Genomic DNA, 15,029 nt, shown 5'->3' with positions numbered 1-15,029 from the left:
AAGCGGTTATGTTGAACGTACTTGATAAGTCATTTTAAATCTAATTTATTAGATGGTAAATAATCTTAGAAAGGCTTGAAAGTGCCAACGATATATATTTAAAAATTCGGAATATTTTTATAACTAGAAAAAAAATGTATAATAATAAAATTGTACGTAGGTCATTTTACTGATATGATAGATGACTATTGGTGTCTTATATTTTGTTCAAAACCTATGAATAGAGGTTTCAGAATCTGGAGATCATCCATTTTATGAAAAAATATTATCCTATTGCACTATTTTTGCGCATTATAATCATTTCATATTTTGGAAGAAAAATGTACTTGTAATGAAATTTATTGTTATCGTATATTATAACATTCTCCTTAAGGCTCCAACTTTATTTTATATCTATGTTACCATCTCGGTGGAGTTTTTTTTTTCATTTTTATCCAGGAATTTTTAAAATGAACACCTGTGCAAAGTTCCACTCAAATGCAAGTAAGCGTTCCAGCTACTATAAGATAAAGTTAATATTATATGATGCCACGGTAAACGCAAAAAAGGCAAACAAAACAAAGATTATGATCAAAAACTACCACATGTCAGCTTCAGCTGTGAATATGCTATTGCGCACGTTGTGCCACCCCCGAAATGTTCACCTTCACGCAAATTTTATGCGCAGGCCAATTGCCTCGTCAGATGACTTTGAGGCCGTTTCCTTATTCGCGTGTGCATGAGAGGGGTGGAGGGTCCCGTTACGGGGACCTGTAGAGGGGAACGTCATTAGCGTGTGCTCCCTCAGTCAGGTGGCACAAAGAGAAAGGGGAGAGGGAAGAGGGGCTCTGACGAATATTCTGGAAATATGGGTGGATGTTGTTGCCGTGTGGTTTTACTTTAAAGTATGCATTTCTTTGGCATGTGGTTTCCTTCTAATGATATGGGATGGTCGCCAGCTGCCAGTCTGAGTCAAGTCACAGATCTAGATCTACATTTACGAGACACCGTGCAAGCCATGATTAGGGTGTACGGCACGGGGTGATTCCACACCACGCCTGCAACACTATTCCTAGCCTTCATCGGAAACGCAATGGCTTGCCGGTCACAGCCCAAGTACGAAGGACAACGCCACACAGTCAGACCAGAAACTAAGAGAGTACTAAGGACACGAACATGCTACCATTCAAATAAAACTATTTGTTAGTGAAAGAAAACGAAAAGTTAGCGTAAAGTTAGTAAGTGATTCATGCGCGAGTTATAACATTTCTAATAATGCAAGCAGATGCATTGGTAGTATCAAGTATAATAAGTTATTTACTCTACATGAAGATCCGATTTTACCTAGTCCGAGTCAAACTATCCCCGAGCTCGACTATCGCATTCATTCTCGTCCTTTATTTTGCGCCGAAAAACATCTTAAATACTTCGAATCGGTCGATTTACAGTTGTTGTTCCCCTATGTGTAATGCATGTATGGTATTCTCCTATATAATATGTTTCTTAAGCACTTTTTTTAAGTAATGTACCGACCGGTGACAGCAGAAATCATGATTCATAGATAGAGTGAAGGAGTAGACATCCCTGGGAATTTAAGAGGGAAGTGGGGATCAGGGACTTACAGGATGTTTAAATGCCCCATGTGAATTTACCTCGACTGGTAGAATTCCTTTCGTTGTGATTGTATCACGGAGCCAGACTTTCTGAAAATTGCCATCTCCATTCTTTCCCTTGACAGAAACCTCCCTACCTTACGGAGTTGAGACACCATAGAAGTAAATTCCCTTGTTTTTTTTTGGGTTTCTCCGCAAAGATCAGTGATAAAATCTTATGCTTAAAAGCTTTTCCTCTTAGCACTTTTGCGATGTTCAATACCGTGCTCCATTCCAAGAATTTCGAAGAATTTGTCACAAACGTTTTAGCCTCAGTGACCTGCGACGTCGCCTAGGATTTCACTATATGTTGAGCATAGGATGAAGCACATAAATGCACACGTTGGGGAATGCCGTTGTGTCTTTTTGCTTTTTATCAAACATAACTGGAAACCCTTAGGACTTTTTATAACAGTAATTCCCAGGGAATTCAGTTTACGAGAATGTTTATTAGTCGAAACCGTGATTGATTATGATTTGAAACGAGATATACTTCGTGTTCTCTTTTCGTAACTCTCCTAGTAGTATCTTTACAGTATCTTAGATTGCCCCGAGTTCGACTTTAATCCGCTCAGTGACATTAAATTTATTACATTTTACAATAGTTATTCAGCTATGTTACCTTCTTGGAAATCAAAAGTTTGGCTCTTAATACTTTGAAAATAGCCACAATCTCTCAAAGAGTTTTTAATGATTGTTTAAATTTGAAAACAAATAAATTACAATAATAAATAGTAGCGGGCGTAACTTGGATCTTTAATCTTGGAATATTTTTCAGTTTTTCATAAGTTACAACTGATTAATCGAATGAAGTAATTTATTGAAAGCATTATTTACAACAGCTTTCAAGCCTGCTTTTGTTCTCGTGTATGGGATTGAAATGCGTTTTCCATGCAGAGACTAAACAAAGAGGCGATTGTATCGCTATAGATATGATGATCCTGCCTTTCCCCTTGCATAAATTTCACCCATTTGAAGGTCATAAGAACCCATCGAACTCTTTTCGTCGCTCAACGCGCCATATGGATGAATGAATCCATTTTTTATGGCGGTGATGTAACAGGATGTCAGCTACGAGCACGACTGTGACTCACATTACCTACCGCGGGAGGAACCGGTAATTTCAATCTTATCGCCGTTCTTCGTCGTTGGTTGTTCTTGAAAACCTTGTCTTCCTCCCACAAAATACGAGGAAGTTCTTGATGTCTAAATTGAAAAACATAGCAAGCGATAAACATAAGAAAGGAATCAACCACTTAACAATACCTTAACCGCTACCGTGGATACGCAAAATTGATATACTTTAACGTACATGTGGTTTCTTAAAAAAATATGCGTCTAACTGAGTGTGAGAACAATGAAATTAATGATAAATTATCATTGTTCAATTTTAATTTCTTTTATTTATAAAGATATCTATTTTTTAGGTCTCAGGCTGGTCATTCATACTAAATTTATTTTCGTCGACATCGTCGAATTTTATTATACATCGACGAATATTTCGTCGAATCTAATTAATCGTTTATGTTATAATAATAAAGCCAAATGTTTGTGCTTGCTTTCAATTAATGGTTATAAAATATGTATTCATGCATCTCGTTCACTCTATTCTAATGAACCGTCGGAATGGCGCGTGGTGACTTAAGTTTTGATCAACAATTATTTATTGCTCTACCTGAATCCAAGGCCGTTTTGCCAAAAATATATCTTGTGCTATTCATTTACGTTTCAATTTTTTACATTCACTAAATAAAAATATTTGGAAGTTGTTGAATAACTAAAAAAAGGAATGCTCCGAGCAATGCACCGACTCCTTCCCAAATAATCGTGAACCGAAAAGATACATATGTCAGCTCGATGCCGTCTTATAGCAATGCTGTATAGCACATTTTAATTTTTTTTTATCCCTCGTTTAAGTTGAATTAATTTAATCTCTTTTCTATTTCTTTTCTTTTCTCTCATCATTTCATGTAAGAAATTAGAGTTGTTATTTCCGAGGAACCCCAACCACTATTTGGATGTCGTGTAGAAGGCACAGGTACGTGGATGGAGACGTTATGTCAACTCGGTGCATTCCTATTTTTAGCTAGTTAACAACTTCGTCATATTAAAGTATACCGGGACTAGCCACGGTGATAACTTTTGACGGAGTCACCCGCAATGCACAAATAGTGCGAAAATTCCACAGAGGAAAAATCATTCGCCTTGACCGGGATTCGAACCCGGATCCCATGGAAATTTGTGGACTATACCGGACAAGGTGGTATGGACTGCTGAGCATATGATGCGACTAGCAGTCCAGGTCGTGCGCATGGCGCCACAGCCGGAGAGCAAAGCCCGAACTTTTGAACACTAGAGGTGTTCGCTCTGGACTTATTAAGGTATACCGGGACTAGCCACGGTGATAGCTTTTTACGGAGTCACCCGCAATGCACAAATAGTGCGAAAAATCCACAGAGGAAAAATCATTCGCCTTGACCGGGATTCGAACCCGGATCCCTAGTCGCATCATATGCTCAGCAGTCCATACCACCTTGTCCGGTATAGTCCACAAATTTCCACAGGGGAAAATGACGCCTCGGTAGCTTAACTGGCTAAAGCACTCGGCCGGAAATCGAGGGATCCAACTTCGTCATATTTTTCTCTACTCTGTCTTACCTTTCCACCCTCAATGGTACTAATTACCTCAGCCTTTGGTCGCCATCTCGCTGTGTTTTCTGTTTGCCATGAACACGGAGATAGATGCTGAATTTCTGCGACATCCCATGGGAAATGTCAAAATACTCCGCATTACTCTACGTAAAATGACAATAGGGCGTTTATGAATCCTGAGTGTTAGATGGTAATGTCGGTCATAGAGGCCAAAGCAGGCCGCTCACGGGATGGCCATAGTTGCGCCACTTAGAACATGGTAATGGTGCGGATTTTGGTGAGCATGAAGTACAATTCAGTGAATAGCTTCGTGGAGGGAGATAAAAACCCTTCAGGCAAAGCGCTTCTTAATAATTCGGTCATTGTATCCTTACGGTGGGTAAGGATGTATATTGTCTAATGCGCAATCTATCGCAAATATATTTCGCTTATCTCATTTAAACAAGTATTTTCGATGCCCATTGAGGTTAACAACAAAAATTTGGGCATAATGAGGACAAGTCAATCTTGAAAGGTTTAAATTTGATATTTTTCAACATATATACCAACTTTTTGGTTTGATTCCATTTACAGGATTCATTTGCTAGCAGATTAAGAAATAACCAAGTGACGTGCTATTGCTTTATTTTCATCATAAATCTTAATTTATTTCGAATATTTTGTAAGTTTTTTTTGTTGTGAAAATGACATGTCTACTTTAGTATGAATAAAAAAAACTCCAGTGCTTAGACGGATTGTGCCATCAAAACGTGCTTAAATATGAGGATTTTCAAATGCAATTATCAGAAAGTTTCTTACGGAAAGATGAGTTGTGGCCATCAGTCGATGGAAGTGCATTTAGAAGAATATATATTCAAATAATCATATAAACAAATAATCATTTTATACGTGCTTCGTTACTCACCTTCAAATTTACTTATATTTTTATTTTTTCCTCGGTAAACACAGCTTGCTCCAACAAGAGCATGAATACCTATGAAACCTTGAGGCCATTTACTAGGAAAAATTAACTGCTAAGGGAGTGAAGGTCAGGGAATCGGCTGCCCACAAACATCGCCCGCTCCCGCATAAAATCTAGAGTCTGTCCTCTTGGAAATTGGTTTATGGTGATTCAGAGAATCGGGGTGGTCCCTTAGAAGTGCCGCTATGATCCTCCTCCAACCCACGGTCGCCTGTCCCGGAGGTTCCCCCGTTGACCTCTGCGAGGGACGCGATGCATTAGACACTCGGGTGCAAATGGATACGGGGCCAATATGCGCGCACTTACGTCATGTTTCGTGCACTCGACGGCCACTTCGCAGTCCGCTCATCTGCATGTCTAGTGGCCGCCATCCCTCCCTGCTCTTGCCGGCGTAAAAGCCTGCAATCAACCCTAGGGGTGCTCTTCGTCGATGTGCTATCTTTCTCTCAATCGGGTGAGCCAGAATGTGTAGGGCAAGTGGGCTGGCTCTCTCAACGTAAAGGCCGATGTGTAGAGAAATTGTTGAAAGTATACCGGGACTAGCCGCGGTGGTAACTTTTTCGGGAGTCACCCGCAATGCACAATCGTGCGAAAGATCCACAGAGAAAAAATCATTCGCCTTGACCGGGATTCGAACCCGGATCCCCCGATTTCCGGTCGAGTGCTTTAGCCAGTTAAGTTACCGAGGCGTCATTCTCCAAGGCGAACAAGATCGAAATGGCACTATCCGGGGTCTTGCGTTTTTCGATTGGCTCATTCCGACGAAAGCGGTTCTTTTACCTTATTTCTGTCAACTTTAATTTTTATTTCAACTTTTTAATTTGATATTAACAGAAGAGGAAAAATATAATAATTTGAATAGAGTAAATGTTTGAGGATATTAATATTTATATTTTTTTTTAATATTCCATAGTAATTCAAAATCTATGAGTATCAATGGGGTTGGGGTTCAGGTTTTGGTTTCTGCGCAGCCACCTCTGTGTTATGTTTGCTTGAATATATTTAAGGCTTGCTGCAGAAAAGCAAGAAATTTTAGCCCAAAATTGACCACCACAGCAAAATATTAGTAAAAAAATGAGACCGTCACTGTAAGTATCGAAATATATTTTGGGAAAACCCTCTTCCATCATCGGCGAGATGTATCTTAGGAAATCAGCAGTCGCAATGAAAGGTGCTCCGACCTAAACCCGGCGTCATATCACGTAGCACAATTCTACTCATTAGCTTACACAATTCTTTTAAATCGGCTTTGACTGGCAAGGAATCAGAACGAAATGAAGTTGTTTCCAACATCTGCCATAGCAGTAGTAATTTAAGGAAAAGTTGGAAAAGATTCGAATTTTCTGCATTTTAGAAAGCTGTCTGAAAAAGTAAGCAAAAGTTTTCGCTGGCTTGTTAACCGTTCTTCAAAATGCGATGCTGCGTTATAAATACAATCTGATGTTGGGACCAAAAGCCATTCAGCCTTAGTTCATGTTTGGGCTGACAAATAAATTTGAAGATCCTTTATATTTACAGAATAAATAATGAAGAATTTATTTTATTATGTAATTTTTGTAACATTTGCTACCTCTGATTGTGACAATAAAACGTATTTGAACGTAGCAGAAGATAAAATTGGCTAAAAATGACATTCACGTAAAATGGGCTGAATTGAATTTTTATGGATGTCCAACTACTTTTCGCTTCGCAGAAAATGGGGACCGTTCTTCGGATCATTCCTTGGCGGATTTGGCTCTCGATTTTTCTGTGTTTTTTTGACGGCCGTTAGGGATATTTGCACATCTTCGGATCCACCTCATTGCTAGTCTGATATTCCGTCCATGCGTGATTTTAAATTCGTGCGCACGATTTGGATATTTGACTCGTGTTCCCAACGACCTTTCTTTGCCTTTGAAGCAGCTGTGCTTTTTGGGGACGAGCCCCCATCTCCTTGGCATGACTGTCTTCTTTCAATTTATCGAGGTTTTGGCCTCCCCTCTTTTTGAATATCGGTAGGCCTCGTTAAAGTCATGTCATTGGAAATAAAAAAGTTTGTCTTCACTGCAGTCACCAAACCAAGGGGACTGCGTAGAGGAGGCCCAATTCCATCCCATAGATGGGTGATTTCTGTTGCCACTTCGGTCGCATTTTAATCATTTTTTTTAATGTCCGCGGCAATGATGAGTGCAATGCGATCCACTTTTTTCCCTATATTTTGCATTATTATGTTTGTTAATGCGAGGAAAGTAATGAATTTCATATATCACATCACCATGTGTATATATTTCGGTTAATATCCCTAATTATTACTTATATCCCCGTGAGACTAGGATCAATTTGTCCGTCAGCGACTCGAGTGGCGACTTTTGTAAACCCATTTAAATGCGCGGTGGGTGGCATCACATTTGGAGGCCGTTTCGAGGATCCTATTTTGTAATATTCGTGCACCAAACTATTCTATTTATCAAGGTCGGTAAATTGTTTACTTGGCGGCGACGGTTGACAGCGACAGTCACTTGTTTCATTGAAGAAAGTGTAGGAAGAATAGTGACAATAACTGGTAACTACGTTTAAGCGTACGTCATAAAAGACGCAATGAGAAGAGAAGTGTAGGAAGAATATAGTGTAGAAGAATAGAGTGTAGGAAGAAAGTGTAGGAAGAATAGTGACAAAAACTGGCAACTACGTTTAAGCGTACGTCATGAAAGACGCAATGACGCATTTTAGAGGTCAAGTCGCACTTCATCGACCCGTCTTCTTTCGTTGCGTGTTTTACCTCCATTAAACTTGTTGGCAAATATTCCAATTTCTCGCGTCTGAGAAAACACACTGGAAAAATATGCAAAAGCGTTTGCTTTTGTGTATTGGCTTCAGATTTAAGGGTTTTTCAAAAATTTCAAATTTTTTCTCACTGCTTAGACAAAGTTGGCCTGTTTACCTTGAATCTCAGATTAGAATCCGGGTATTGCACGGAATGCAACCACCGATTACTTAAAATGAATGCCTGAAGGTTACCGAGGCCTTTTAGGCCTGCGGGCATCTCGCCTTGTCCACAAAACCGGTTATTTTAAGTGCATTAAAGGCTCTGAGGTGTGTATGCTCTCCCGTAATTATTCGTTTTTGACAAGGCGTTCGATGTTGGGAATAATAGCTTTTTAGGATGAGGGTTTCAACCTTCGTCGAGGTTGAGGACGAGTGAGGGAGGGAGGAGAAGCGAAAGTGTATGGAGTTTCGGATAAAAGGGAAGGTGATTTAGAGGTGGTCGGTACCGGATGCGTGAGGGGCCGGTCAACACACTCTAGTCCCTCCTCTGACGCATAACGACGCATATTTTGGACACCCTAGGCATTGAGGTTAGAATGGTTTAAATAGAATTCCAATCAATGCCTTCATTTACAGCAAGGGAAATGACCAATTCCTCCGAGTCTCACGGATAGGGAATTTCCAAGTCACTGCGTAATCTTCGGTAATGATAGTTAAATGAGGCACTGCAATATTTCCACAGGATTTATGTTAACACGACGGGGTTTCAAGTTGCACTTGATAATCGAGTTTGTAACAACAAAACGCGTCGTTTTAACATATATCCTGTGGAATTATTATAGTCTCATTTAAGCAATATTAAGAACTTCCACCCGGTGGTGTCATGGTGCTGGCACTGGTTAACGAAAGACATGGTGGTCAAACAGCACTTTTTTTTATTTTTGCCTCAAAATTTCTAATTTATACATTAGCCAAAACAAAAACTTTTGTAATAAAATGAAAATAATAACTTGTGATAAAAAAACACACATAGTAATATTTCACTCGTAAAAAATTTAAGGAAAACGCGTTCCGGCACTGCTAACTTTGCCATGACGTCACTGAGAAGACATCGTTTTGCATAACACACCATAGACACTTCGGTAATGTTATTCTATCCGTCGTAAAAACCCTGAAGTAATCACTATCAGTCAATGCGCATCAGTGTTAACAAGTGAAGAGAACCCACATACTGAAAATAGGTCCTCAGAAAGGTGATTGAGGACAGTTTTTTATTTTAGTTTAATTTTTAAAATTAAATTCTATCCTTTACCATTCACGATAATCATTGGGTTATTACCGACTTGAAATACTCCACAACAGCCTGTATCATACCCGCTCAACTGGCAGCATTAAATTTTTTGATGGCTTATTACTTGCTTCAAACTTTGGCAATCCTTTTGAAATGCTTAGCGTATAAAATTCAAACCTTTATCAATGTTATCAACATTTACTTGCACCTCAAATAAAAAATGCTAAATTACAGAAAATATGGAGGTAAAATTTTCAGATGTGAGATACTGACAATTGTAGCCAAATCGTACTCTATAGTCCCGAAAATTTTCACGATAATGGCTTACGTTTAACGACCAATACATTACGAAGAAAACCAATTGAGCAAGAGTGAAATCTCTTCTTTAATTGTCCCAACGATCCCAATTTTCCCACGGCAATTTTCCGTTGTAAAGATTGTTTCACATTTTAATCCCACTTTTAGTGCAAGTTTACTTGTATTAATGGTATTTTTTTCAGGAATATTATGATTTATTCAGACCATAAAACTGTTGAACTCCGTTCATGTGTTGATAAGGGATAACTAATGTTACTGAAACACCAGGAAAAATTGCTTCAACGTGTTGTGATCATCAAGGAAATATTAAATCAATATGCCAACTGTCCAGTACCTTTAAGTGGGTTTTTAGAGTAATTTGAAGTCAATAATAGCAGTGACTTAATAGTTTCACTACGGAGGAAATTGATGGAGATCAAAACCCAAATTACACGGTCGCTTCCCGAATACCCAACTGCCTCATGCGCAGCAATGGAATTAGTTTTCCTAGCCACTAGAGTGTGTTGACGTAATACCGACACCATCCGTGCTCAGGTAAAATCATTCATAATATTTCAGGATTGGTATGAATCCATAGGCAATATATACATTTTGGAGGGTAAATTGATACGTATTCGATAGCCGGGTGGAAAGTGAGACATAGCATATTGAAGGATGAAGAAGGATTCCCCCTGCCAAACACCCTAGAGGTGGCTCGCAGGGTATTATGTAGATGTAGATACCCTAAAGGCGGCTCGCAGGGTATTGTGTAGATATAGAGCAAAGGTCTTCAATCCGCGGCCTGCCGGCTAATTTCTTGCGGCCTCCAGAAGCTAAAGAAAACATTTTATCGAGAACGAAATATCGACACACTATTAAAGAATAAACAATGTCAACTATTTTATTGATTGGTTACACTTTTAAACCAATAATGATTATTGCACTTTGAAATCATATATTTGTTTTTTTAAATTCTATTGATGTGGTTGAAAAGTGACGTGCAACATTGTGGCCCTCCGGACAATGTGAAATCGATTTTTATCGTTTGGGCCAAAATTTGATTTCGAGGAATTTATATCAACGATAAAAATTCCTCGAAACTTCAATAATACATGGACTTCCAGACTTCTCCTTAGCGTTCATCAGCTCTTACCCAACTTAGTCCTCAACTCACACTGAGCAGGGATTTGGAACCCTAACCTTTCCGTTTCCTAGTGGGAGCGTGACCGACGTGAACGCTTTATGCAGCGCGAGTGTTTAGGTTCCATCCTCTTTATTATGCAAATGTAGAGTCACGCGCGATGCCTTGCACACCACGACCCTCTGACCCCAGCTGGGCCGGCGTTCACTTCCGCAGACATTTCGAGGCCCGGTGTGGCTTACTGCTGCGCCATAGAAGCGAAGATCGTTGGTCAGGAATAATTGTCGCTCGCTTTTTTGCTCTCATCTCGAAGATTAGTGACAATTACAATCGTGGCTTCTATTGTCTTAAGTTTAGCTCGTATTTATCAGATAAATAACCCCAGTACTTTGTAGAAATCGTTTACATTAAAGTCTCACTCCCTCATCTTCGTGCAATTGGTTTAAGGTTGCAAGGGCGTGATCTGAAAAATCCGAAAAATATGCTTCTCAATTTTTTCAGTGCCACTGGTACCATATTATACAAACTACCAAATACCCTCGAATAAATTTCAAATAATTATTGCTAGAAAGAAATGTCCAGCCCCCATGAATTGGAAAATAGCTATTGTTTGGTACATTCAAAATTTTCCATGGGAAGTAATCTTTAGCACCCTTTTATCATTATATCCTGAGGACATTTTGGATTTTTCTATCAGTAGTGGTAATAACCAAGTGTATAAACCGCTTGAAAGTTGGCATTCGGATATGAAATTATGAAGAAAACCTCCTATTTTAAGTGTAATCTAAACGAATTAGCCCGCATATTGGCGGAAAATAGAGTAATTAGTTATCTACTTGTGTACCGATATTATTTTTCCTTTATAAATGAAAAAATTGCCAGAAGTCAAACTCATTTTTCAGCTTTGTGAAATCAATGCAGAGGAGTAAAACCATTTATTTTTTTATTATAGTATTCTACCGATTAAGGTAGGTTTCCATGGAGCACTAAAGAAGAAATCTGGGAGCCTCCCTTTCCTTCCAACAATGCCTTCTTCAATTCACTGTAATGCCTACTTTCCCTTTCAATCCATCTAAAAATCCTAATCTCTCCCTTCCCCTCCCTCGTTTAATTAACATTCTACCCTCATTAACTAGTGAAATACGATAGACTGGCTGATTATTTTAACTTAATTAGGAGATTTGATTTTTTATTTCAAAAATTCACAATTTCCTGAGTAAAAGTGGGGCAATTAAAGAAAATCAAAAAGGAATTACTTGCGACTTTTCAAAAGCTACTCCACCCGTTTTCCAATCCAAGGCCGCTGAACTTTCATTTCCAGTAAGACTTATCGTAAATATATTAGTTTACTTTTAGTTCGTGGACTTTTTAGTTTAATACCTCCTTAATGTACCTTAATTTACCTTAATGTTTTATGGGATAAATGCATCTGGGACGACGAAATCATTGCAGCGGAGTAAAACCACATTAACTAGTGAAAAACAACAGACTGCTTGATTATTTACCACCCGAATCTGTCGTGCACAATTGACTAAGTCCGTCCGCCCTCACCCAACCAAATCAACCTACGAGTTGAATCGCAGAGTGAGTGAATGCGCGATGTGAGTGAGTGCGTTAGTGAATGGGTGCCGCTTGCGAATCGGTGACTTCGGGGTCGCTTTGGCGCCCCCTTCTCTATAGGCTCATCACCCGACGGAGAAGCAGCGATGCTCACAGTCATTTCCAACGCAGGCTGCCCTCAGCACCACCCCAACAAGCCTCTCTCTCTCTCCTCGCCACCCATAAAGGTCTCTTTCACATGGAGCGTGCGTGTGTGTGGTGGCATAGCCGCCAATTGCGTCGCCCCTCTCCAACACATCCTCATTAACTGCTCGAGGGCCAGAATCCGTGTCAGGCCAGATTCTCTCTCTCTCTACCGCTCCCTCTTTTATTTGGGGGAAAAGGGAAGGATCCACATGCCCAAGATTTACCACTGCAGTGGAAGAACAGATTGGAATGTTAGAAGGACGAAAGAATGGTGTCATCCAATAATATTTTTTTTTAAATTTTCAACCATGTTAGAATTCGAAAAATGAAGATATTATTTTTTGCGTTCCTCGCCTACCTACCTAGATATTCGCGACGAGAAATTGACGGAGCTAACCCTTCCGCTGATAAGTTGCATATGTCACGAGCTCAATCTTAGAGGGTCCCCGCTTTTCAGCGATTCCTCGTCCATGAGGAAGATTGAAAATGCCGTGTCAGTCAAGATTCTCTCTCTCTACCTCTAGCTCTTTCATTTGATGGAAAAGGGAAGGATCCACTCGCCCAAGAATTATCACTGTAGCGCTGGAACTGATTGAAATGCTGGAACTACGAAAGAATGGTGTCATCCACTCATATTTTTTTATTGCCGATTTTGTTAGAGTTCGAAAAATGAAGAGATTATTTTTTGTGTTCCTCGCCTACCTATCTAGCTATTCGCGACGAGAAATCGACGTAGTTAACCCTTTCGTTGATAAGTTGCTTATGTCACGAGCTCAATCCGAGAGGGTTTTCAGCAAGTCCACGTCCGTGTGGAACCGATTGAAAATGCCGTGTCAAGCCTGATTCCCTCTATTTCCATATCGCTCAATTTGGGGGGGAAAGGAAGGGTCCGGTTGGGCCAGAATCTAAGATTTACAGTGGAGGAACAGATTGAAAAGCTGGAAGTACGAAAGAATGGTGTCATCATCTACTAATATTTTTTGTTACCAATTTTGCTAGAGTTCGAAAAATGAAGGGAGCCTTAGTTTTCTATTCTTATATTCTTCCTTTACTTAACTAGCTATTTGCGACGAGAAATCGACGGAGAAAATTAACCCTTTCACTGATCAGTTGATTACGTCACGAGCTAAAGCCGAACGGGTGACCAATTTTCAGCAACTCTACCTTCGTGTAGAGCTGATTGACCATGCTGAAAGGATGAAAGAATATTCAAATTGGGGTTCACACCCTCCCTCTCAATGATGCATTCAATTGGGTCTTTCACCGTTTTCTTGTTATTGCCGGTTGTGCTATAATCAGAAAAATAAAGGGATCTATACTTCGCCACTTTCCGACCCATCGCCTACTTCTCGAGATATGTGCGACGAAAAATTGACGGCCTTAACCCTTTCGCGGGTAAGTTGATGATGTCACGGGCTCCTAGAGAGTGGTCCTCCACTTCTCAGTTAGTCTTCTCCTCCTCGCATCGCTCTCGGTTGACTCGTTGCTTTGCTTTATTCCTATTTTCTTCTATGTAGGCAGACTTCGCCGTGAGTAATTACCTCCCTTAGTGAAAAGTGACTCCTAAACGAGTGAAGAATTCTAACGATCTCACCTACTGACTGTACTAGTGGGCGGAAACTTTCAACTTTACTTGCTTAAACTTACGGACAGGGACATAGCCAGGAATTTTGTCCGGGGGGGGGGGGGGGTCCCAAACCAGAGGGGAAAATTTTGAAAAACGCGTCAGTAAGTAATGTTTTGAAACTAATTTAACACTTTTCATAATTGAAAAAACTTCATTTGTTAAAAAAATATTTTGTGAATTCATGATTTTTCAATAGGTTGTTTCCTTTTATGAAGAAAAATTATTGAGTTTTTATATTTCAGCAGGGGGGTCCGGATCCCCTGGATTTCCCCCCCCCCCCCCCCCCCCCCCCCCTGGCTACGCCACTGCTTACAGAGAATGAATAAATGGGGATATTTATGGCTGTCTAATATTTACTTAATTAATATAATTATTATTTAATATTTTTATGGCAAGAATTGGTCAATATATAGCGGTCAATACTAATGTTCATATTTGTGGTCTTTTTAAAACCTGAATTTGAGAAAAAATACTGTCCATATTGTATTTTGTCCCAACAAATTATGAATAACATCATTTTGGGTACTTTCCCAGTCCTTAGACCAGCTGATGATTGCTATAAATTGGAATATTCTTACTTCAAATCAATAACAGATATGTATGCACTATAATATGTAGTTTTATCAATTATAGATCAGCAGTCAAACTATCTTCCAAAATCAGTCCATTCAGAATGCTTTCAAATTGGTACAAGTCAAGCTCATGTCCCAAATTTCCTGCTTCTAATGCTAATTTCTCTGAGACTGTCCTTCATTCAGGTGTCAATTGTTATCAATTACATTATTTTGTCAGTAGCTGACTCTCAATGGCTACTGGCTTGTAGTTTTAAATTCCTTCATCAATCAGCACTCGCTGACTATGTTGGCTGACTTTGTCTTGCTCCCTTTCATTTATGCCAAGTTAAAAACTACATTTATTCAATTTAGCAGGCAACATAT

At 39.5% G+C, this 15,029-nt stretch overlaps 1 protein-coding gene across 1 annotated transcript in view; it reads left to right on the top strand.

The window, feature by feature from the left end:
- Nucleotides 1–15,029, top strand: part of LOC124156026 (transforming growth factor-beta-induced protein ig-h3-like) — a 44,343-nt gene that overhangs the window by 17,644 nt on the left and 11,670 nt on the right. The gene's annotated exons all lie outside the window — the stretch shown is intronic.

Source organism: Ischnura elegans, chromosome 3, assembly GCF_921293095.1.
Source record: "Ischnura elegans chromosome 3, ioIscEleg1.1, whole genome shotgun sequence".
NCBI classification, from domain to species: Eukaryota; Metazoa; Arthropoda; class Insecta; order Odonata; family Coenagrionidae; genus Ischnura; species Ischnura elegans.
This window is presented reverse-complemented; position numbering and strand designations above follow the sequence as displayed.